General features: G+C 40.0%; 1 long non-coding RNA gene across 1 annotated transcript; it reads right to left on the bottom strand.

The window, feature by feature from the left end:
* Positions 1-8,529: 8,529 nt before the first annotated feature.
* LOC104114058 (uncharacterized) lies at positions 8,530-21,944 on the bottom strand. Its single transcript, XR_690318.4, has 3 exons — positions 21,832-21,944; positions 20,913-21,027; positions 8,530-8,741 (listed from the first exon to the last, which is right to left on the bottom strand). It is a non-coding gene; the product is annotated as an uncharacterized lncRNA (long non-coding RNA).
* Positions 21,945-26,617: the final 4,673 nt, after the last annotated feature.

Below are 26,617 nucleotides of genomic sequence, written 5' to 3'. Positions count from 1 at the left end.
CTTCTGGGGGGCAGTCCTACCACAACATGGGTTGTCCTTATAGGCCCGCTTAGATGACTCGTCCAGATCATCGTGGCGCATCAGCTAGCCACGGTTCTTACAATACTCACTCAGGCAAGTCTTCATTCAGTGCATTACCAGCACAGAGTTCTCACCATGCCTCATCCGCTCAGGTTTCTACAGGTAGTTTCTCGGGTTATTAAGAGCAGCAGTTCTGTCAGAGGAGGGGTTGTTTCGAGTGCGGAGACTTTGGTCATATCAAGAGAGATTGCCCTAGTTTGTTGAGTGGGGCTCCACAACAAAGTTCTTGGCTGATGACACCAGCACCAGCAGTTACAACACCCACTCAGCCAGCTTGGGGTGGGGTCCAGGCAGCTAGAGGTCGCCCGAGAGGGGGAGGCCGATCGGGGGACGGTCAGGCCCGATTCTATGTTATCCCTGCGAGACCAGATGTTGTTGCCTCCGATGCAGTGATCACATGTATTGTCTCAGTATGCCACAGGGATGCCTCTGCATTATTTGACCCTGGTTCCACTTATTCGTATGTATCATCATATTTTGCTTATTATCTGGATATGCCCCGTGAATCCTTAGTTTCATCTGTTCATGTATCTACGCCAGTGTCACGACCCCATTTTCCACTTCGTACGATGTCGTGATGGAACCTATTCTCTAAGACTAGGTAAGCCTAATATTATTACGGAATCAATGAATAATAAACTGAACTCCCATATCAATACACGATATATAAATATAAAACTGTCATTCAATAATTACAACTCCCAAAACCCTAGGAAACAAGTCACAAGCTTCTAAGAGCAAATACTAAGTGTCTCTATACATCAAAGTCTAAAGAAAAATAAGGAAAACAACATAGTAAGGATAGAGAGGGACACCGAGGTCTGCGAGAGCTGGCAGATGTAACTTGAAGTCTCCACGAGTGGTCCAACTCACTGGATCTAGGTTAGTGGGAAGAACTTGGATCTGCACAAAAAGATGTACATAGTGTAGTTTGAGTACACCACAACGGTACATAGTAAGTGCCAAGCCTAAACTCGGTAGAGTAGTGACGAGGTCAGGTGAGGGTCCTATTGGTTTAAAAGAAAACTAAAGCTGAAGATATAATAATAATTTGAAATGACTGAGAATTTAAATAATAAGAAGTTTCAGAAAATATCAGCACAATAAATAGAGGTACACAGTAGGGGCACTCCCGAGGTACCGCCTCGTAGTCCCAAATATAAAGATGCAGTACAAGGGGATCTCTCGAGGAACCGCCTCGTAGTCTTAAAGTAAATATGCAGTACATGAGGATCTCCCGAGTAAACGCCTCGTAGTCCCAAAGTAAATATGCAGTACATGAGGATCTCCCGAGTAAACGCCTCGTAGTCCCAAAGTAAATATGCAGTACAAGGGGATCTCCCGAGGAACCGTCTCGTAGTCCCAAAGTATATATGCAGTAGGTAATCGAAGGGAAACACGAATTTTCAGCAAGAATCTTACAGTTAAAGATTTAATTCAAATCAAGTAAGGCAGGTAATTCAACTAAGCATGTTGCACAAATTGCAAGTAAGAATTAAGGCACGTAGGAATGCGATACTAGGATAAACATGATTACTACATATGTTAAGGCAACTCAGTTAATGTATTTTAAAAGAAAACAACTCCGCTAACATATTTTAAAAGATGACAAATCAGCAAGAACCGAATTTTCCATAATCAGCCCGTGTACGCACTCGTCACCTCGCGTACACGGCGCTCACATATCAAAAATGGTCACAACAGTTCCAAAATCTAAGGGGATTTACCCCACACAAGGTTAGACAAGTCACTTACCTCAAATCTCGCTCAATCAATCAAGTAGTATGCATTTCCCTCGACTTTCCGACTCTGGATGACCCAAATCTACCTAAAAGAAATCACATACTATAAATACAACTATAATAAACTAATCTAATTGATGAAATCAAGGCTTTAACAAGAATTTAGAAAAATGGCCCCAAAAAGTCGACCCGGGCCCACGTCTCGAAATCGGGTAAACGTCACATAATATGAACACCCATTCAACCATGAGTTCACTCGTACCAACATTTCTCAACTCCGACACCAAAATCTCAATCAAATCCCAAAACTTCGGTTGAAGAACTTTTCAACCTTCTCAGCAATTTTCTCAACCCAAATCCTTAATTAAATGATGAAATTAACGATAGATTAGTGGAATATAACCAAAAACGAGTTAAGAATCATTACCCAATTGTTTCTTCTAAAAACCCCTTAGATTATATCCTCAATCCGTGCTCTCAAAGCCCCAAAGTGAAAAAGAGATCAAACCCTCGTAATTCCTCTTTTCTGCTCAGTGATCTCGCTTCTGCGAGGGATCCATCGCATTGCAGGTGCGGACTTCACTTAAGCCCTCAAAGTTCGCTTTTGCGAACAAGGGCTTCTGCGAGGGATCCATCGCACCTGCGCGCCCGCTTCTGTGTGACTCTGACCGCATCTGCGGTCCCAGCTGGACAAGCCCATAATCACTTCTGCGGTTTTGTGGCCATTTCTGCGGGGTCGCACCTGCGGCCCAAAGTGTGCAGGTGCGATTACAGCAGGTGTAACATCTTCATCCAATCCAACGCAACTCCAAATGATCAGTTAACCATCCAAAATCTCGGGACCTCACCGGAGTATACCAACCAGTCCTAAAACATCATACAAACTTAGGCGAGCCTTCAAATCACATCAAACAACGCAAAAAATACGAATTACACATCTATTCAAGCTTAATGAACTTTAGAGTTTCAAACTTCTACATCAGACATCGAAACCTATAAAATCAAGTTCGATTGACCTCAAATTTTGCACACAAGTCATAATTGACTTTACGGATCTACTCCAACTTTCGGAATCAGAATACGACCTTGATATCAAAAAGTCCACTCCCGGTCAAACTTCTCATCCCTTTTCGAACTTTCGCCAATTAGCGCTAAAATGACATACGGACCTCCAATTCAGCATCCGAACACGCTCCTAAGATCAAAATCACCCTACGGAGCTATAGGAACCGTCAAAACTCCATTATGGAGTTGTCTTCATACAATTTGAACTATGATCGATTCCTACGACTTAAACTTCCATTTGAGGGATTATGTGTCACATTTCACTCCGAAACCAAAAACAAATTCTCCCGTCAAGTTACATAACTACAAAATAAAGTAGAGGAAGCAATAAATAGGGGTTCAGGGCTAATTCTCTCAGAACGACCGATCGAGTCATTACATCCTCCCCCGCTTTAAACATACGTTCATCCTCGAACAAGTATAGAGACATACCTGAAGTGGTGAAAAGTTGAGGATAACTGTTGCGCATATCATGCTCGGTCTCTCAAGTCGCCTCCTTGACCGAATGACCCCTCCACTGAACCTTCACTGAAGTGATGTTCTTCGACCTTAACTTTCGAACCTACCTATCCAAAATGGCCACTGGCTCCTCAATGTAAGATAGGTCCTTGTCCAACTGGATTGAGTTGAAGTCTAACACATGAGACAGATTGTCGTGATACTTACAGAGCATGGAAATATGGAATACTGGATGAACTGCAGAGAGACTAGGGGTAGTGCAAGTCTGTAAGCCACCTCTCTAACCCTCTCAAGAATCTCAAAAGGTCCGATATACCTAGGGAGAAACTTGCCCTTCTTTTCAAACATCATAACACCCTTCATGGGTGAAACCCGGAGCAAGACCCGCTCCCCAACTATGAATGCAACGTCGCGAACCTTCCGATCCGCATAACTCTTCTAATTGGACTTGGCTGTACGAAGTCGATCTTAAATTAATTTAACTTTTACCAAGGCATCCTGAACCAAATCTGTACCCAATAACCTAGCCTCACCCGGATCGAACCAACCCACTGGAGACCAGGACCGTCTACTATACAAAGCCTCATACGGTGCCATCTGAATGCTCGATTGATAAATGTTATTGTAGGCAAACTCCGCAAGTGGAAAGAACTGATCCCAAGCACCCCTAAAATAAATCACACACGGACGAAGCATATCCTCCAATATCTGAATAGTGCACTCGGACTGTCCATCCGTCTGAGGGTGAAATATTGTACTCAACTCCACACGATTACCCAACTCACGTTGTACGGATCCCCAGAACCGTGATGTAAACTGTGTACCCCGGTCAGATATGGTAGATACCGGTACGCCATGAAGCCTGACAATCCCACGGATGTAAACCTGAGCCAGCTGCTTTGAAAAGTAAGTAGTAATCACAGGTATGATATGCACTGACTTGGTCAATCTATCGACAATCACCCAAACTGCATCGAACTTCCTCTGAGTCCGTCGGAGCTCAACAACAAAATCCATAGTGATCCGCTCCCATTTTCACTCTGGAATCTCCATTTTCTGAAGCAATCCACCTGGTCGCTGATGCTCATACTTCACCTGCTGACAATTTAGGCAACGAGCTACATATTCCACTATGTCCTTCTTCATTCGCCTCCACCAATAGTGCTACCTCAAATCCTAATACATCTTCGCGGCACATGGATGGATGGAGTACCGCGAGCTGTGAGCCTCCAGGAGGATCAACTCACACAAACTATCTACATTAGGCACACATAGCCTTCCCTGTATCTGTAATACACCATCATCTCCAATAGTGAATTCCTTGGCATCACCGTACTGAATCGTGTACTTAAGGACAAGCAAATGGGGGTCATCATACTGACGCTCCATGATGCGAACATAAAGAGAAGATTGAGAAACCACACAAGCCAAAACTCTGCTAGGATCGAAAACATCCAATATGACAAACTAGTTGGCCAAGGCCTGAACATCCAAGGCTAAAGGCCTCTCCACTACTAGTAGATATGCTAAACTGCCCAAACTCTCCGCCTTGCGACTCAAGGCATTGGCCACCAAATTGGCCTTCCCGGGATGATAGAGAATGGTGATTTCATAATCCTTAAGCAACTCCAACCACTTCCGCTGCTGCAATTTAAGATCCTTCTATTTAAACAGGTGCTGTAAACTCCGGTGATCGATGAAAACCTCATAAGGAACACCATACAAATAATGCCGCCAGATCTTCAAGGCATGAACAATAGGTGCTAACTCAAGGTCGTGGACATGATAATTCTTCTCATGCACCTTCAACTGTCTAGATGCATAGGAAATCACCCTACTGTCCTGCATCAACACCATGCCTAGACCAATGCACGATGCATCACAATACACCGTATATGACCCCAATCCGGTAGGAAACACTAATACTGGGGATGTAGTCGAAGCAGTCTTGAGCTTTTGAAAGCTCTCCTCACACTCCTCGGTCCATATGAACGGAGCACCCTTCTGGGTCAATCTGGTCATAGGTGATGCAATAGTTGAGAAACCCTCTACAAATCGATGGTAATACCCCGCCAAGCCAAGAAAACTCAGGATCTCCGTAGCCGAGGATGGTCTGGGATAACTATGCACTGCTTCAATCTTCTTCGGGTCTACCTTGATCCTCTCATTCGATACTACATGACCCAAAAATGCCACAGAATATAGCCAGAATTCACACTTCAAAAATTTTTCATACAACTTCTTTTCTCTCAAGGTTTGAATCACAGTCCTCATATGCTTCTCATGATCCTCCCGACTCCAGGAGTACACCAGAATGTCGTCAATAAACAAAATGATGAAGGAGTTAAGATTGGGCTGAAATACACTGTTCATCAAGTGTATGAATATTGCTGGGGCGTTGGTCAGCCCAAAAGACATCACAAGGAACTCGTAATGACCATACCGAGTCCTGAAAGCAGTCTTCCGGATATTTGGCTCCCAAATCTTCAACTGATGGTATCCTGAACGCAAGTCGATCTTAGAGAACACTTTGGCACCCTAAAGCTGATCAAATAGGTCATAAATACGTGGCAATGGATACATGTTCTTCACTGTAGCCTCGTTCAACTGGCTATAATCAATACACATTCGCATAGAACCATCATTCTTCTTCACAAAAAATGACAAGGGCACTCCAAGGCGAGACACTGGGCCGAATGAAGCCCTTATCGAGCAACTCTTGCAACTGTTCCTTTAACTCCTTCAACTCTGCTGGGGCCATACGATAAGGTGGAATAGAAATGGGTTGAGTTACCAGTAACAAATCAATGCCAAAGTCAATATCTCTGTCGGGCGGCATACCCGAAAGGTCAGTTAGAAATACATATGCAAAATCCTCCCTTACCGGAACTGACTCGACAGTAGGAGTATCAACACTAACATCTCTCACATAGGCCAGATACGCATCACACTCTTTCTCTCCATTCGCTGAGCTTTAAGAAATGAAATAACCTTGTTAGGAACATGATCCAGGGTACCTCTCCACTCTAGCCGTTGTAGACCTGGCATAGCCAACATCACCGTCTTGGAATGACAATCAAGAATAACGTGATACGGTGACAACTAGTCCATGCCCAAAATAACATCGAAATCCATCACACCAAGCAATAATAAATCAGCTCTAGTCTCAAAACCACTAAGAGCAATCAAACATGACCGATACACACGATCAACAACAATGGAATCACCTACAAGTGTAGATACATAAATATGTGAACTCAGAGAATCATAGGATACACCCAAATACGAAGCAAAATAATATGACACATAGGAATAAGTGGAGCATTGATCAAATAATACTGATGCATCTCTATGACAGACTGGAACAGTACATATGATAACAAAATCTGATGCAACTGCCTCTATCCTAGCAGGAAGGGCATAATATCTGGCCTGACATCCCCCTCTAGGGAAACCTCTACTTGTCCGACATCACCTCTAGTTGGCTGTGCAAGTGAGGTGGTAGCTGGTGATGCAATCATAACCTGAGGACTAGGTGGAGCACTTAGTGCCTTAGAAATCTGTAGAGGTGCACCCCTCCTAAATCCAGTGTAATCCTTCACCAAATGACGTGTGTCACCACACTTAAAACAAAATCTCGGAGGACGTGGTTGCTGCGACTGGCTCGGGCCTGATCGACTAGACTGATCACTGGAGGCACCCTGTACCGGAGGCACACTAGACACTAGCGGTGCATAATATGGATCTTGGGGCCTAGTAGTGGAAGGAGCACCACTGGCAGCAAGAAGTGCTGAATGAACTGGGCGACCCATATAACCTCTGCCTTGGCGAGTTGTAGCTGGGGCACGAGTACCACTGTAAGTGCCAGACTCTCGAGACCTCTTGTCCTCTCTCTCCTCTCTATCCCAAGTCAGCATGACCTCTAACCTCCTAGCAATCCCCACTACCCGCTGATATGCAATATCCATCTCCAACTCTAGGGCCATGCTCAATTTGATGCTTGGGTTGAGCCCCTCAATAAACCGACGAACCCGCTCTCAAACGGTAGCAACCAGGGCTGGTGCATGCCTGGCCAAATCACTGAATTGGACCACATACTCTGACACGGTCATAGCACCATAGAGCAACTACTCAAACTCTGCGCGTCAAGCATCTTTGTGACTTTGAGCAACATACTCTCTTAGGAACATATTTGAGAACTGAGTCCAAGTGAGTGAAGCTGCCTCTAGCGGACTATCCAACTCGTATGCACGCCACCAATGATAGGCTGCTCCTCTAAGCTGGAACACTGTGAAAGAAACTCCAATAATATCCGTAACACCCATAGTACAGAGAATACGATGGCACTCCTTAAGAAAACCCTGGGCATCCTATGACGCCAAGCCACTGAAAGTAGGTGGGTGGTACTTCTTATACCTCTCGAGCTTGAGCTGCTCTACCTTAGCTAATGTCCTAACCCCAGGCTGAACTGAAGCTACCGGATGTATCGGTAAAATCTCTGGATCCTGTTCTACCTGAACCCACTGCTCTGGCCCCTCCCCTAGCCTGAGATGTGGAAGTAGCAAGCGGTATCAACCCTGCCTGAGCTAAGGTGCTGAACATTCTCAGAAACTAGTCTAGAGTCTCCTGGAGGGCTGGTGCAGTAACAAACATCTCAGGTGCCTACCCTCCAACTGGAGCTACTGGTGGCTCCTCTATAGCAGATCATGCGGGTGCTCTTGATGCACCACGTGGATGTCATCGGCCTCTACCCCGTCCCCGGCCCCTCACGGCTCTAGTAGGGGGCGCTGGTGACTGATCATCCGATCCAGCTGTACGTGTCCTCATCATGTGTGAGAGAATAGAAAGACAAAAATTTAGAGTCCGAAGTCAAAATTTCGCACGATAAGGAATAAAAGAGAGTGAAACTTTTCCTAACAGTTCCATAGCCTCTCGAAGATAAGTATAGACGTCTCTGTACTAATCAGCGAGACTCTACTATACTTGCTTGTGACTCATAACACCTATGAACGTGGCTCTGATACCAACTTGTCACAACCTCATTTTCCCCTCCGTAGGATGTCGTGATGGCACCTAGTCTCTAAGACTAGGTAAACCTAACATTTTTGAGGAATCAATGAATAATAAACTGAACTCCCATCTCAACACACGATATATAAATATAAAACTGTCATTCAATAATTACAACTTCCAAAACCCGGTGGAAACAAGTCACAAGCTTCTAAGAGAAAATACTAAGTATCTATATACATTAGAGTCGAGAGAAAAATAAGAAAAACAACATAGTAAGGATAGAGGGGGACTCCGAGGTTTGCGAGCGCTGGCAGATATACCTTGAAGTCTCCACGAGTGGTCCAACTCACTGGTATCTAGGCTGGTGGGAAGAACCTGGATCTGTACAAAAGGTGTGCAGAGTGTAGTATGAGTATGCCACAACGGTACTCAGTAAGTGCCAAACCTAACCTCTGTAGAGTAGTGACGAGGTCAGGTCAGGGCCCTACTAGTTTTAAAAAAAAATAAAGCAGAAGATATAATAATATTTTGAAATGACTGAGAATTTAAACAATAAGAAGTTTCAGAAAATATCAGCACAATAAATAGAGGTACACAGTAGGGGCACTCCCGAGGTACCTCCTCGTAGTCCCAAATATAAAGATGAAATACAGGGGGATCTTCCGAGGAACCGCCTCGTAGTCCCAAAGTAAATATGCAGTATAGGGGGATCATCCGAGTAAACACCTCGTAGTCCCAAAGTAAATATGCAGTACAAGGGGATCTCCCGAGGAACCGCCTCATAGTCCCAAAGTAAGTATGCAGCAGGTAATCAAAGGGAAACACGAATTTTCTCCAAGAATCTTACAGTTAAAGATTTAATTCAAAACAAGTAAGGAGGGTAATTCAACTAAACATGCTGCACAAATTGCAAGTAAGAATTAAGGCACGTAGGCATGCGATACTAGTCTAAACATGATTACTACATATGTTAAGACAACTCAGTTAATGTATTTTAAAAGAATACAACTCCGCTAATATATTTTAAAAGATGACAAATCAGCAAGAACCGAATTTTTCATAATCAACCCGTGTACACACTCGTCACCTCGCGTACACGGCGCTCACATAACAAAAGTGGTTACAACAGTTCCAAAACCTAAGGGAATTTACCCCACACAAGGTTAGACAAGTCACTTACCTCAAATCTCGCTCAATCAATAAAGTAGTATGCATTTCCCTCGACTTTCCGACTTCGAATGGCCCAAATCTAGCCAAAAGAAATTACATACTATAAATACAACTATAACAAACTAATCTAATAAATGAAATCAAGGCTTTAACAAGAATTTAGAAAAATCGCCCCAAAACGTCGACCCGGGCTCACGTCTCGAAATCGGGTAAAAGTCACAAAATACGAACATCCATTCAACCACGATTTCACTCGTACCAAAACTACTCAACTCTGATACCAACATCTCAATCAAAACCCTAAAAACTCGGTTGAAGAACTTTCCAAATTTCCCCCCAATTATTTCAACCCAAATCCTTAATTAAATGACGCAATTAACGATAGATTAGTGGAATATAACCAAAAATGAGTTAAGAATCATTACCCAATAGTTTCTTCTGAAAATCCCTCAAATTATCGCCTCAATCCGTGCTCTCAAAGTCCCAAAGTAAAAATGAGATCAAACCCTCGTAATTCCCTTTTTCTGCCTAGTGATATCGCTTCTACGAGGGATCCACTACATCTGCGGTTCCGCACCTACGTAAAAATCATTCCAAGTGTGGACTTCTCTTAAGCCTCAAAGCTCGCTTCTGCGAATAAGGGCCGCACCTGCGCGCCCGCTTCTGCGCTCCATCCTCCTTTCCTGCGAGTTCGCTTCTGCGAAACTCTGACAACATCACGGTCCCAGCTGGACTTGCCCATAATCACTTTTAGAGCTCTATGGCCGTTTCTACGGGGTCGCACCTATGGCACAAAGTGCGCAAGTGCGATTACACTAGGTGCAACAACTTCATCTAATCCAACACAACTCCAATTGATCCGTTAACTATCCAAAATCAACCCGAGGCCCCTGGGACCTCACTTGAGTATTCCAACCAGTCCTAAAATATCATACGAACTTATTTGAGCCTTCAAATCACATCAAACAACTCTAAAAACACTAATTACACATCGATTAAAGCTTAATGAACTTCAAAGTTTGAAACTTCTACATCCGACGTTGAAACCTATCAAATCAAGCCCGATTGACCTCAATTTTTTTCACACAAGTCACAATTAACATTATGGACCTACTCCAACTTTTAGAATCTGAATCCGACCTCAATATAAAAAATTTCACTCCCGGTCAATCTTCTCAAAAATCATCCTTTTTCCAACTTTTGCCAATTAGCGCTAAAATGACCTACAGACCTCCAGTTCAACATCCTAACATGCTCCTAAGACCAAAATCACCTTACGGAGCTATAGGAACCATAAAAACTCTATTTCAGAGTTGTCTTCATACAGTTCAAAGTACGGTCAATTCCTACGACTTAAACTTTCATTTTAGGGACTATGTGTCCCATTTCACTCCGAAACCAAAAATAAATTCTCTCGGGAAGTTACATAACTACAAAATGAAGTAGAGGAAGCAATAAATAGTAGTTCGGGGCTAATTCTCTCAAAACAACCGGCCGGGTCATTACAGCCAGTGGGCGATACTTTTGTTGTGGACCGTGTATATCGGTCATGTGTAGTGAATATTGGGGGATTGAAGACTAAAGCTGATATCTTATTGCTTAGTATGGTGGACTTAGATGTGATCTTGTGTATGGATTGAATGTCTCCATGTCATGTTGTTCTGTATTGTCACGCTAAGACCGTGACGTTGGCGATGCCGGGGTTGCCTAGGATCGAGTGGAGAGGTTCTCTAAACTATGTTCCCACCAGAGTAATCTCCTATTTGAAGGCCCATCGGATGGTTGGGAAGGGTTGTTTATATTATTTGGCCTTTGTAAGGGATGTCGGTTCTGATACTCCTGTTATTGAATCTGTTTCGGTGGTGCAAGATTTTCCGGGTGTGTTTCCTACAAACCTGCCGGTCATGCCACTTGACAGAGATATTGATTTTAGTATTGACTTGGTGCCAGGTACTCAGCCCATTTCTATTCCACCGTATTGTATGGCACCAGCTGAGTTGAAGGAGTTGAAGGAGAAACTTCAGGAACTCCTTGATAAGGGGTTTATTAGGCCTAGTGTATCACTGTGGGGTGCACCTATTCTGTTTATGAAGAAGAAGGATGGTTCTATATGGATGTGCATTTATTATAGGCAATTGAACGAAGTTACAATCAAGAACAAGTATCCTTCGCCGCACATTGATGATCTATTCGACTAGCTTTAGGGAGCGAGGGTGTTCTCTAAGATTGACTTGAGGTCTGGGTATCACCAGTTACTCATATATTCTAAATACAACATTCAGGACCTGTTATGATCATTATGAGTTCCTTGTGATGTCTTTTGGGCTGACCAAAGCCCCAACAATATTCATGCACCTGATGAACAATGTATTTCAACCTTATCTTAACTCGTTTGTCATAGTGTTCATTGATGATATCCCGGTGTACTCTCGTAGCCAGGAGGAGCATTCCCAGTATTTGAGGATTGTGTTACAGCGGTTGAGGGAAGAGAAACTTTATGCTAAGTTCTCCAAATGTGAGTTTTGGCTTAGTTTAGTGGCATTCCTGGGGCACGTGGTGTCCAGTGAGGAGATTCAAGTGGATCCAATAAAGATAGAGGCGGTTTATATTTAGCCCAAACCGTCCTCAACTACGGATATTAAGAGCTTTCTCGGCTTGGCCGATTACTATCGTCACTTCGTGGAGGGTTTCTCGTCTATTGCATCACCTTTGACCTAATTGACCCAGAAGGGTGCTATTTTCAGATGTTCGGATGAGTGTGAGGAGAGCTTCCAGAAGCTCAAGACTGCCTTGACCACAACTCCAGTTCTTGTTCTACCTTCAGCTTCTGGTTCTTATACAGTGTATTGTGATACTTCTCGGATCGGTATTGGATGTGTATTGATGCAGGAGGGTAGAGTGATTGCTTATGCTTCGCGTCAATTGAAGCCTCATGAGAAGATTTGGAGTTGGCTACCATCGTTCATGCATTGAAGATTTGGAGGCATTATCTCTACGATGTGTCTTGTTAGGTGTTTACAGATCATCGTAGTCTCCAGCATTTGTTCAAATAGAAGGATCTAAATTTGAGGCAGTATTCCATCCATCCGGGTACCGCGAAGATATATCAGGATTTGAGGTAGCATTATTGGTGGAGAAGAATGAAGAAGATATAGTGGGGTTTGTAGCTTGGTGCCTCAACTGTCAGAAGGTGAAGTTTGAGCATTAGAGACCAGGCGAATTGCTTCAAAGGTTAGAGATTTCAGAGTGGAAATAGGAGCGGATCACCTTGGATTTTGTAGTTAGGCTCCCACAGACTTCGAGGAAGTTCGATGCTATTTGGGTGATTGTGGATCGGCTGACCAAGCCCACGCACTTCATTCCAGTTAGGATTACTTATACTTCAGAGCGGTTGGCTGAGATTTACATCCGAGAGATTATTCGCCTCCATGGCATACCAGTGTCCATCATTTCAGATTGTGGCACGTAGTTCACATCGTAGTTTTGGAGAGCCGTGCAATGAGAGTTGGGCACCCAGGTTGATTTGAGCATATCGTTTCACCCTCAGACGGACGGACAGTCCGAGTGCACTATTCAGATATTGGAGGATATGCTACGCGCTTGTGTCATTGATTTTGGGGTTCTTGGGATCAGTTTCTGCCACTCGCGGAGTTTGCCTACAACAACAACTACCAGTCGAGCATTCAAATGGCTTCATATGAGGCTTTGTATGGGAGACGGTGTAGATCTCTGGTGGGTTGGTTTGAGCCTGGTAAGGCTACGCTATTGGGTACTGGCTTGGTCCAGGATGCTTTGGATAAGGTTAAGATGATTCAGGAGTGGCTTCACATGACGCAGTCTAGACAAAAGAGTTGTGTCGACATGAAGGTCCATGAAGTTGCTTACATGTTTGAGGAGAAGGTACTGCTCAAGGTTTTCAACTATGAAGGGTGTTATGAGGTTCGGGAAGAAGGGCAAGTTGATCCCTCGGTATATTAGTGCCATTTGAGGTACTTCAGAGGATTGGGGAGGTGGCTTAGAAGCTTGCCTTGCCACCTAGTTTGTCGAGTATGCATCCAGTGTTTCATGTTTCTATGCTTTGGAAGTATGTCGGTGATCTGTCTCATGTTTTGGATTTCAGCACGGTTCAATTGGATAGTGATTTGACTTATGATGTGGAGCTGGTGGCCATTTTGGGCTGGCAGGTTTGTAAGTTGAGGTCAAAGAACATTGCTTCAGTGAAGGTGCAGTGGAGAGGTTAGCCAGTTGAGGAGGCAACTTGGGAGAGCGAGCGAGAGATGCGGAGCAGATATCCACACTTATTTGAGACTCCAGGTACGTTTCTAGACTCGTTCGTGGACGAACGTTTGTTTAAGAGGGGGATGATGTAATGACCCGACTGATAGTTTTGAGAGTTGTAGACCCGTTCTCCCATTTACTTCTCATTTTGTACTTTATAACTATTATGTGACTTGTCGGGGTAGTCAGTTTGGGTCCGGTGAGATTTTAGAATGAAATGAGACACTTAGTCTCAAGGTTGAAAGCTTAAGTTGAAATGATTGACCGAATGTTGATCTTTGAGTAAACAACTCCGAAACAGAGTTTTGATGGTCCCGTTAGCTCCGTTAGGTGATTTTGGACTTAGGAGCGTGTCCGGATTGTGATTTGGAGGTCCGTAGTGGAATTAAGCTTGAAATGACAAAAGTTGGAATTTTTGGAAAGTTTGACCCGAGTGGACTTTTTGATATCGGGGTCGGATTCCGATTCCGAAAATTGGAGTAGGTCTGTGGTGTCATTTGTGACTTGTGTGCAAAATTTGGGGTTAATCAGACGTGACTTGATAGGTTTCAACATCGTTTGTAGAAATTAGAAGTTCAAAGTTCATTAGGTTTGAATCTATGTGCGATTCATCTTTTTGATATTGTTTGAGGTAATTTGAGGGCTCGACTAAGTTCGTATTGTGTTTTAGGACTCGTTGGGATGTTTGGTTGAGGTCCCGGGGGCCTCGGGTTGGTTTCAGATGGTTAACAAATCGAAAATGGGACTTAGTGCATTGCTGCAGCTGTAGCTCTTCTGGTGTGATCGCACCTGCGAGGGGTTGGTCACAGGTGCGATGCTGCAGATGCATCTTGATTTATGCAGAAGCGGAGTGGGGCTAGCCTGTGTAGGGAACAGGTGCGAGGGGTTAACCGCATCTGCTAGTGAGACTCCGTAGATGCAGAGTTGGGGGAGAGGCCTATATCCGCAGAAGCGGGTGGAACTTGGAGCGCAGATGCGGAACTTGGAGCGCAGATGCGGGCCTGGGGGATTTAAGCGATTTCCGCAAATGCGGAGGATTTACCGTAGAAGCGGTTCTGCAGGTGCGGATATTTGGTCGCAGGTGCGAAAAGCCTGGACAGATTATTAAAACAAGGGTTTGCAATTTTATCTTCATTTCAAGCACGGTTTAGGCGATTCTTGAGAGGATTTTTGAGGGGATTCTTGAGGCAAGTCCCTTGTGCTCATTTTTGATCAATAATCTTGCTTACCTATTGATTTTCCCCCTAGTTGGTGTGTATTTAAAGTGTAAATTAGAGGTTTGAGGCTTGGGATTTAGAGGGTTTGTTTGGGATTTGGGTGACGATTTGGTGTCGGATTTTGATAAATTTGATATGGTTAGACTCGTGGTTGAGTGGGCTTTCGGGTTTTGTGAATTTCAAGACATGGTTCCGGGGGCCGGCTTTTGAGTCGATTTTAGACTTTTGATGAATAACTTAGCATTTTCTTATGGAGTTGATTCCTTTAGTTCGCATTGTTTATGACTATATTCGAGGCATTTGGAGTCCGTTTTGCGAGGCAAGAGTTTGTTGGAGTAGAGATTTGCTCGGATTGAGATAAATAACAGTTCTAAATTTGGTTATGAGGGTACGAACCCCCGTATTACATGTCATATATTTGATTTTGAGGTGACGCACATGCTAAGTGACGGGTGTGTGGGAGTGCACCGTAGAAATTATGACTTGGTCAAATTTCGTGAAAACGTGTAGTTGAATAATTTGATGTTATATGTACATTATCCATGTAGTAGAGAAATTGAACCACAAATCATGTTAGAAATCATGTTTAGACTCTGTGTTGGCACTGTAGGGACCCACATAGGTCGTGTACATGTTGAATTATCTGCTAAATTGTTGTATTGTACTCAGTCACAGTTTTACTTGTTATTATATCTCAGTCTCTATTGTTCCTTATTGACAACTTATATCAATTCTGTTGGGGATGACTTTCATGATTACTCAGAGCCCGAGAGACTGGAGAGATTGATGACTAAGTGAGGCCGAGGCCTGATTGTGAGATATTGATACTATAGCACATGAGTTGTCCGTGAAGCACGTGATTTGTCCATGCAGATCTAGATATTATACTATAGCACGTGAGTTGTCCGTGTAGCACGTGAGTTGTCAGTGCAGATTATAGCGCTTAGGCTAAAGGAGCCCCTTCTGAGTCTGCACACATACCTAGTGAGCGCAGGTACCTACTGAATGCGAGTGCCGAGTGCTGAGTGAATGGGAGGGTTGAGTGGTTGTGGCCTTGAGACGATGCATTTGGTTTCATTATTGTTACACGTAGCTTCCATGTATCACTGTCTTGAAATTTCTGAAAGATATTACAGTCTGTCTCACTTAAACTTGTCATGGTGTAACTGTTTGATCTAATTTATCGAACTTGAGAGCATGCCTACTTTCTTATATTAAAATCGTTGTAATTGAACTATAGCGGTGAAGCTCGTCACTACTTTCAGTTCTTTATTTAGTCTTGTTACTTACTGAGTTAGTTGTACTCACACTACACTGTGTGTGCAGGCCCAGGTGCATCCGGTCACGGCGGTTGCTGAGTTGTGGAGTTCGGATTCTCGGAGACTATCGAGGTAACTTCTTGGCATTTCGTAGACGTTGTTTCTCCCTCCCTATCTTTCCACTTATTGTATTTAGTTTTAGATTATCATAGACAGTATTTTTCGCACTTGTGATGTATAGATGCTCGTGTACTCAGTGACACCTCGATGTGGAAATTTTCGCGTTGTGTTTTGGATTTTCTATCATGTTTATGAAGAGTTTTATTATTTAAACTGCTTTACACTCATTTTCTGTTAAAAGTGTTGGAGTTATTTCGTAAATGTCGGCTTGCCTAGTACCACGATGGGCGCCATCACGACATGTTAGGATTTTGGGTCGTGACAAGTTGGTATCAGAGCCATCGAACAATTCGCTAGAAAGTGTAGAAATTATAGTATGTCTACATACCTTATTAGCATGAACCCACTGATCCATCTGAATGGAAGATGCTTCAGTTGGCTTAGGATCAGTAAGTGCGAAAGCAAATCCATGCATATCCAAAATAAAACACACACGTTCCTGCCAACGTTTAAAATTATCTCCACCAAAATCCTCAATTTTCGAAACATCAGGAAAAGGTTTGGCATAGGTAATAGGTGATGGAACACAACAACAGAAACAATTGGTGCAGCGAGTGTAGTAGCATCAACAACAACATTTGCAGCGTTATTCTCCATAATAACAACGTGAAAATATCCTTAAGATTGTTGGAAAAAGTATTGGATATGGAGAATAAGATTTAGCTTGAGGCGTATCAAGGACACTGTCGTTAAGGATATTTCGCCCATACCGTGATAAATAAAATTAGGCGTATCCCCTAGGATTCAACAAGCTCTTCTAGTATAACTAGGAGTAGAAATAACAAATATTGTATAAAAGAAAACCCAGCACAAAAAAAAAAAAAATATATATATATATATATATAGAGAGAGCATATGTTTTCTTTTTTTCTCGAAAGCAAAAGGAACTTGGGAGATAAGAAAATAACCATCCTTGCTGAAATGCTCCAACATCTATAGCATTGAAAGATTAAAAGAATTTTAAAGAATTAATGAGAATGACTGTTACAAAACAAAGCTTACGGGTTTGTAACTTTCAAAGCAACGGATAATGATAATTTGAATAAACAAATTCAAAACCATTAATAGCTAATCATAGATGATTTGGTATGAAGGTTAATAAGAAGTCAGTTATAATATTATAATAATGGCTATTAATCATGGGTAGTAAAGGATAATGTATATGTTGCAATTTATTTTTGAGATAGAATTATTTTCTAACATGTAGTACAATGAGTTTGTAAAAATTTCCGATACTATTCAAATGAAGCTTTGAATAAATAAAGTACAAGTTTTTGAGAATGATCAGTGTGAATTATAGTATAATAAATTATTTGTTAGGGTCAAAATGATTGGATATTCTCTTAATCTATGAAGATGAACTATCAAAGTCTAATTAGATACATGTAATTTTTATTTTTATGTTTTTTAATTTTTTGAGGTAAAAATTGTAACGAAGCATATCTCTCAATACTTCTTTATAGACTATATGAAAAACGGTCAAAATTGTCCCTAAACTACAGGCTTAGGGCTAAATTATCCTCCGTCTATTGAGCTAAAATTGTCCCTAACACTTTCTTTTCGGTTCAAGTCTACCCTTATGACTATCAGTCATTTTCACCAAAACTATATATTTTATTTAAATAATGACGTGACAGATTCTCATTGGAAGAATTTAAAACACATGTTCCCAATAAAAAGACCCACCCCTATGTATCCATTTTTGATCTAACCGACCCAAACTGCACTAACCCGACCTGAAGTGCCTAATTTTTTATTGCCAAATAATAATAAAAAATCAGTAAATTAAAAAATAGTATCACTGTTTGATCGAATGCACTTGAGTCCATGCTTTGTTTCTGAGTTTTCGAATTTCATTAGTATGAGCATTTGAAAATGCAACTGGGTTCATTTGTGGAATTGAGCATCGATGATCCGTTGATGAATTTAGTACTTAAAACTTTCTTTGATCATTCTACTGATTGAAATTTTTGGTGGGTCAAATTCGTGGCTTAAAATTGTCAAAGTTGTTGGGCTGAGTTTGGTATTGAAAATCGAAATTATTGCTTGGAACCTGCTGATTATTATTATTTAAAGTAAAAGTCAAGTTTATCTACTGTCTTGGTTGCTTGAAAAAAGAAGATTGAAGCTAAGCATTGAAGCTTGTCAAAATTTTTAGATTTGAAATTTTAGAAGGTATTTAGTGATTTGTGGATATTTATGTATGTCTAGATTTGTAGTTCTCTACTAATTTGAATTGATTTTCTTGTGGAAAAAGCTAAAAGTTTCATTGCAGCCATTGACATGATTCTTCTTTCTTTGAAAAACCCTAATTTGTAGAAGAGACACTTAGAAAAGAAAGAAGAAGAGTCGGGGGTGGGGGTTGGTGTTTCCTTTTTTCCGTTAGATTTTTGGTTGGGGCCGGGTTAGTCCGAAAATTGGTATGGGTGGATTTTTTTAATGAGGACAATTATTTTAAATTCGACAAATGACAAGCCGTCACATTATTATTAGATAAATCTTTTTTTTTTTTGGAAATGACCATTAGCCATAAGGGGAGACTTGAGCCGAAAAGAAAACGTTGGGGGCAATTTTACTCCAATAGATAAATAAAGAATATATTTGACCCAGCTTAAAATTCGAGGGTAGTTTTGGCCCTTTCTCACATATGATATTCCATTGTATGTTGCTTTTGTTCATATTGGTTGAGTGTGACGTATGAAATCTAGGCTCAACTTGAGCCTCATATTTCTTATTGAATTTTACAAAGGCATACCTTTAATCTATTTTTCGCACCTACATACGTTATCTCAATCCATAGAAGAACCAAACAGTTCTTCTAGAAAATTAAAAAAAGAGGTAGATGTTTGGGTCGTTGATTTTATTTTCTAGAGCGATTTTGTGGTCCTCATGATTCCTTCTTTTATCAAATATTGAGAAAAAAATCTATGTCAAATCCTCATACTATAGACTGTAATTATAACCTCCTTCACTGTCATACAATCAACTATCTTAACTTTGTCCGTTAATAAAAGACTTTCTATTTGAATTGCAAAGTAAAAGATTGACATGTTGAGTGTCATCCGTACTGTAATTAAATACGTTTTTTTGTTATTTATTATTCTAAATGGGAAGTTAAATTTCTTGTTCTTTGCTTACTTTAAGAGCCAATAGCACTTTCTTTTGCGAAATTGATGCAGATTACAAAAAAGTTGACTACCTTTTCTTGAAAACTTAAAAAAATTATAAGATAACTTTCAAGAGTTGATTTTACATTTGTCACCATTTTTTCAATTCCAAATTGCTATAACGTACAATTCATCCTAAGTGTCTATTTTGGAAATATGGTTCATAAATTAAAGAACCAGAAAAGATAGAAACACTCTTAAGATGACGAAGGGGCATAATTATATGTAATTCCTTTTCTTTTTACATGTATAAATTGCATCATCGTTCAAATATAACTTGTTTTGAGTCTGTATCTTCACAAAAATAGGTATAGTTTCAAATTTCACTACTATATTAGAATATAAGTATTAAGTCACAAATGATTTAGTCTTATATGATTGATGTAGTGAATGGAACTAGTGCTAAGTCTAAAGACAACAATTATTAATCACATAATAGCAAAAACTATAAGCTAGCAAGAATCACACACCATACAACTATCGTCAACTTCTGCAAAATCATATATGTTGGTTGCTTTTATTCTTCCTAGCTTCTCTAATCAGAAAACAACAACTAATCAACCAAGTAATGCATTTCGATGCATTTGGGATATCCTCTTTCTTTTAACTCAATCCAATGATGTTGATGTTTAGTCGGTCAAAACATCATGGTCCGCCTCTTCTTAAATCTGACTACCAGTGGCAATTTGATGCAAGTAAGGTTGATAATTAATGTAAGATTTCTTATTCTAAAGGATATGTTATGCAACAGATACCATACATATTAGAAATATTGTAATAAAACATGATCTTGGTAGTTCCTATTAATCTGGCTTAAAATTTAGGTAACTTATTAAGACTAAAATTGTGGTGTTGTAAGGAAAAGTGAAATTCTAGTAACTATATAACTAAATTTAAGGTACACCAGTTGAGCATATATTGAGTATAGGGATATAGCAAACAGGAGCAGACCAGTTCAAAATTTTCTTTAAATGGATGTGAATTTGAATTTAACAAAAACAATCATGACTAAATACAACCCAGTTTGATGTTTACACCAGTAACATTTTTCTTTCCTATGATTTTAATTATTCTGGTACACCTAAAATATTAAACTCTAATTTGTATAATAATTCTTTATTAATGATATCGATGAAGTTAAATCAAATGCATATTGAAGAGCAATCATAGCAAATTATAATTCCACGTACATGCTTACTCTTCTTAACAAAATACTCCCTAGTTTCATGATACAGTAAATAGAACCAATAACTGGAACTAAATTAATTTCAGTTGACATACCTTTGCTTCTTCAATGAGAGGTACCATACTCACTACAGACTATCAACATTCAATAGATTTCGAGATTGATGAAAAGTGTTGCCTTTCTAATAAACCGAGTCCTCAGTAACTTAATCTGCACAATCCATGACGAAATATTTTACCTTTCATAATTGTAACGGTTTTTTTAGTTTGGTAAATAAATGACTTTTCGTAAATATTAGTTAAGGGTAGTTCTTACTTGAAAATGGCATTTATGGGAGGGCTAAATAATTATATGCTAAATTTCTTTCCTGAAAAAATGACTTGTCAAGTGTTGTACTTCAAGCCACAGCAGAAATTGACACCACGAATGAAAGAAGAGTTTCTTGATAAGTAAGAATTAAGGAGTCCATAGATTCAATCCTCACTCATATACTCGCATTGGATAAATCAAATCCATTATTTTTGTTTCATGTGAAATCCACAGAATCGTAGAGAAAAGATTGAATAACACATGAGAGTATGCATTTTCACAAAACAGAACAATATAAAAAAGATTGATTCGTTATAAAAAATATGACCAACAATGTTTGACCAATTTATCTGCTATGGCGCCGAAATACCAAAACTCTAAATTTTGAGATATTATTTGGACTGTCATCTATGGCGTCAACCACTTCTCTAGAATACTCTATAAAACGATTAAACTTGTTCACTTCTCCATTTATTGTACAAAATCAGCCGACAAATCAGCGCAAAAGAACATGAAAACTAACACATAAATGGATTGATAAAATGAAAGAAGAAAAAATTCACCAAAAGAATCCAATACCACAGATTCCATAGACAAAGTGAAACTAACTAATGAAATTCTGAAACGAAACTAAAAACATAGCAAAATATGGAAGAAAGCTTAACAGAAAAGAGAATTTGGTGAAGGAAAGTTTAGATGTCAAACCTGTTGCTTTAACAGAAAAGAGCGAGACATTTCCATGGGATTCTGATTTTTGAACACAACAATTAAACGGTGCAACTCTTTGAACTTTGGGGAGATGATCGTTAAGAGGTAAGTTTTTTTCCAATAGGAGTCTGTCCCTACAACAGGCGTGTATTTGTAGGGTTTAGTTTTATTAAAAAAACTAATTTAATAGGGCAAGGGTAATTTCGTATTTTGACTTTTACCTTAAGGGTTTCATGTTTTTAATATATTGTAGATTACTAGAGTGTTCTTTCAGGAAAAACATATGAGTCCATTTTATAAATAGGTTGCATTGTATCCTTCTCAATTTTTGCTCGGGTCAAAATGCCTGGTAGCCATAAAATGTCCCCATACAAATCCTAGCCTAAAAACAATAACAACCGCTAGCAACTGAAAAACCTAAAAGTGGTGCCACTGAGAAAAATCGGAGCCGCGGCGGCGAGAATTAGTAAACCTCAAGATAGCAGAGGCAAGAGAGAAACAGAAGGAAGCAAATGAGAAGACAATAATCAAAATATTGAAACGCCGGAGCTTGTGTACGGACACTGTGAGTGAAAGTGTGACGATGACGGCTGTAACGACCCAACTTGTCATTTTGTGTAATTACTCTCTTTTCTACTATTTGAAGTCTTGAATAGTTTCATATGATGTATTATGACTTGTGTGCAAAATTTGAGGTCAATCGGACTTGATTTGATATGTTTCGGTATCGAACCTAGAATATTTCGACGTCGCTTCTTAGAGTATATGTGGTATCACATTAAGAAAATGAGCTCCAAGTTTAGTTTTTATTGAAGCATTAGATCCGTATTGAAATTACGGAGCCATAGCAAAAAGAATCATCGAATTCAGTCATCATATGAGAGAGTTATGCCTATTCCCGGGTAAGAAAAAATAATTTCCCGTCGCCAGCGCTTAGGGTAGTACGGGGCGCTATCCCTGACGCTGAGATTTATTTCAAGTACTGGAACCAGCGCCACAGATAGCCCCCGACGCCACCTATGGCGCCCGAAATGCTATATACTCATTCGAGGTTCATTTTACCCCATTTTTTCTTGGCCGAACTTTGGAGTTTTCCTCCACTCCCTCAAGATCTCCAACTCTCCCCATCTTCAAGGTGAGTAATCCCTACTAATTTGGTGTTTCATTCCATCAATTCCACTCTAGAACTAACTCAATCTGCCATGAAATCCTTAGATCTTCAAGAAATTGTTTCAAGAACTCAAAAGAGGGTTTTGCAAGATTTCTTCCAAAAGGTAATTCTATACCCTTAGACTTACATGTATGGATATATTATAGGAATATGAGTATGAATTAAGTATTGGAACTCATGAGATGGTGATTGAAAGCCATAAATTCTCAATTTAAATGTATAACCATTGTAGAGATTGAAAGGTAATTAATTGATGTAATTTTGTTGGTTGGGTGTGGATGAATGGTCACACATGTGATGATTGAAAGTTATAATTTGTTGGTAAATGGTGTTAGTTGGATGAGCTAATTCCATGGTTAAGAGATGTAGAGATTTATGCACTCTAGGTGTTTGATAAAATGCCTAAATGACCAAATCTGAAAATTTATTTACTAATATTGGTCCAATTGAATTATGTCGATGTAGATTGAAGTTGTAAGAGTAGTAAGAGTTTTTAATATCACTAAAGAGTTGAATTAAGAAAGCTCGATTTGTGCCGATCTTATTATCGAGGGAGTTTCAAGGAAATCATCGGTATTTGAGCCGTTCAGAGGTTGATACGCGCGGAATGGAATTTTCGGAGTATTGTACAACTTGCTCGGTATTGGATTTTGATTGTTCGAGGTAAGTAACATCTCTAATCTTGGAGCTGAGGGTATAAGCCCTGATTATACGTGTTATGTGAATTTTTTGGAGGTGACGCACATGCTAGGTGACGGGCGTGTGGGCGTGCACCATAGAAATTGAGACTCGGTTGATTCCGTAGAGTTGTATAGTCAATTAACTTGTATTTTTCCATGTATTTTTTTTTATGTATTAGAGAAACTGAGCTGTGACTCATATTAGAAAATCATGCTTAGGCAAATGTTGGTATTATTGAGGCTAATTGAGGTCGTTTCTGCTATCGAATTATATATTTAAACTGTAATTTCATACTCAGTCATATTCATTCGTTGCATATCATATCTCATCCCCTGTTGTTATTTATTGATACATCATATCATCATTTTGGGCTAGTTTCATGACATTATTAGCCCGAGAGACTGGAGAGATTGATGATTGAATGAGGCCGATGGCCTGATTTTGATGTTATTTAAACTATAGCACACGAGTTTTCCATCCAGCACGTGAGTTGTACGTGCGGATCCAGATATTGATGCTATAGCATGTGAGATATCTGTGCAGCACGTGATTTGTCCGTGCGAATCCATATATTGATACTATAGCACGCGAGTTGTCCGTGCAGTACGTGAATTGTCCGTGTGGATCCAAATATAGATATTATAGCACGTGAGTTGTCCGTACAGATTATAGCGCTTGGGTTGAAGGAGACCCTCCAGAGTCTGTACATACCCCCAGTGAGCGCAGGTACCTACTGAGTGCGAGTGCCAAGTGCTGAGTGACTGTGAGGACTGAGTAACTAGGAGGACTGAGTGACTGGGAGGACTGGGTGAAATGATACTCTGAGAGTATGCATATGGTTTTATTACTGAGTTGCATCGCATTGGCATGCATACTTGACATACAGGCATAGAGATGCATTTTTCCTCATGATGTACAATATTGCGTCATTCGTGACTTCACATACTCATGGACATGTAGGCATTGAGATGTATTTTCCTCATGCCATTTGAAAATGAAACATCTTATCTGTTGTTGAAAAGATTTTGGAAAAAATCACAATTTTCAGACTTACTCATATGTTGGGGATTTCAGCGAAAAGAATTGAGTTTTACTATTATACTTGAAAAGAACATATTTATTTTTCCTGAACTGTGAACGAGCTGAGCATTTTATTATTGAGTTATTCTTTGTGCTGCTTTAATTAGATTGTTATGAAATGTTACTGGACATTGGTGTGGACTCTGACCTTGATACAAGCTCGTCACTACTTTCAACCTAAGGTTAAGTTTGTTACTTATTGAGTACATGGGGTTGGTTGTACTTATACTATACTTCTGCACCTTGCGTGCAAATTTGGATGCCGATGTTGTTGTGCATGGCCGGAGCTAGCATTGAAGATGTACATGCGATCCAGTCACAACTGCCTCTTGTTCTTGGTAACTTTAGAATTATTAATCTGTTCATGTATATTTCAAACATATGTTGTATTTTATTTCACACCAACTTTCTAAATTCAAATCTTAGAAGCTCATGATTTGTACTATCAGTCCTTGGGAGTGTATTAGAGTCAGTTAAATATTAATTGAATCGTATTATTGTTATTTGGCTTACCTAGCGGGTGAGGTTAGATGCCATCACGGCTAGTCGGATTTTGGGTCGTGACAACGGCGTATCACTATATTCAAGAAACAATGACAGATTGAGAGGCTTCATAGTTATATGCAGGCCACAAAATCTTATCTAGTACTCCACGAAAGATACACACAACAAAAAAAGGATCTTTTTCTTCCGTTTCCCTTTTGGGATTAGTCTTTTGTTCTAGAAAAATGATGATCAGGTCACAGAAAAAGCTAAAGGAACAAAGAGTTCCTGAATCTAATACCAAAGACTGCACCTTTTTCTTTACAAAACTGAAACTTTTTCAAATTTTCTTCTTGTAATCCAGTATATGCATCTCAATCTAATTAGGCAACAACACACCCTTTCCAAGTCCTATTATATAAATTGTACACATAATTCTGAATAAATAAAAATTTCCAAATACTAGGAAAAAAAGGAACTCAAATTTAAAGGGGTTTTTCCAAAAAAGAAAATAAAAACTCATCATCATCTTTTTCTTTTCTTTTTTCTTTATCTTTTAGCGAATTAACGGCGCATTGATAAATAAGAGGAAGAAATGGGAAAGTAAGAAGCTTTTATTATTGTGTTTCAATGGAGTTGTAGGGTTTTGAGTTGGGTGTTTGAAGTCACGGGAAATAACAAGAAGTTTTATGATTGTTATTTGGGAAGTTTACATAACTACAACTTTATAGATAGTATATTTCATCATTTGCAACTAGCTATTGATTTACATATTATACAACATTATAATCTTTGTTTTATATAATTAATATATATTCAAGTTAAAAGGATCTCTCTCTACGGACATTATTCAACCTATATTAAATGAAGATTCCAAAATTTTAGCAAAATTTAATAGAATTCTTAACATTTCCTAAATTTAAGCATAAGCAAATTGACTATAATTCAAATACAATTAGGATTCTAGACCCGTTTGAGTACGAACGATTGTTTAAAAGGTGCAGAATGTAACGACCCGACCGATTATTTTACTTTCTAGGTTCCCGTTCTTCTAAATAAGACTCCCTCTATATGCTTTTACTATTTTATGACTTGCAGGGATGGTTAGTTCGAGATTTGGAAGGGTTCTGGTTGAAATCGGAACACTTAGTTCCTTAGTTGGCTTTTAAAAGACTAAGTTTGACTAAACATTTTAAGTAAACGATCTCGGAACCGGGATTTTACGATTCCAATGGGTTCGTATGATGATTTTGGACTTGGGCGTATATTCGGATCGAGTTTTGGATGACCCAGGAGCGGTCAAGGAGACCGCAGAAGCGAGACTTGCGCATGTGCGGCTCATCTGCCGCAGGAGCGGCCTCGCAGAAG

Source organism: Nicotiana tomentosiformis, chromosome 2 (assembly GCF_000390325.3).
Source record: "Nicotiana tomentosiformis chromosome 2, ASM39032v3, whole genome shotgun sequence".
Lineage (NCBI taxonomy): Eukaryota > Viridiplantae > Streptophyta > Magnoliopsida > Solanales > Solanaceae > Nicotiana > Nicotiana tomentosiformis.
This window is presented reverse-complemented; position numbering and strand designations above follow the sequence as displayed.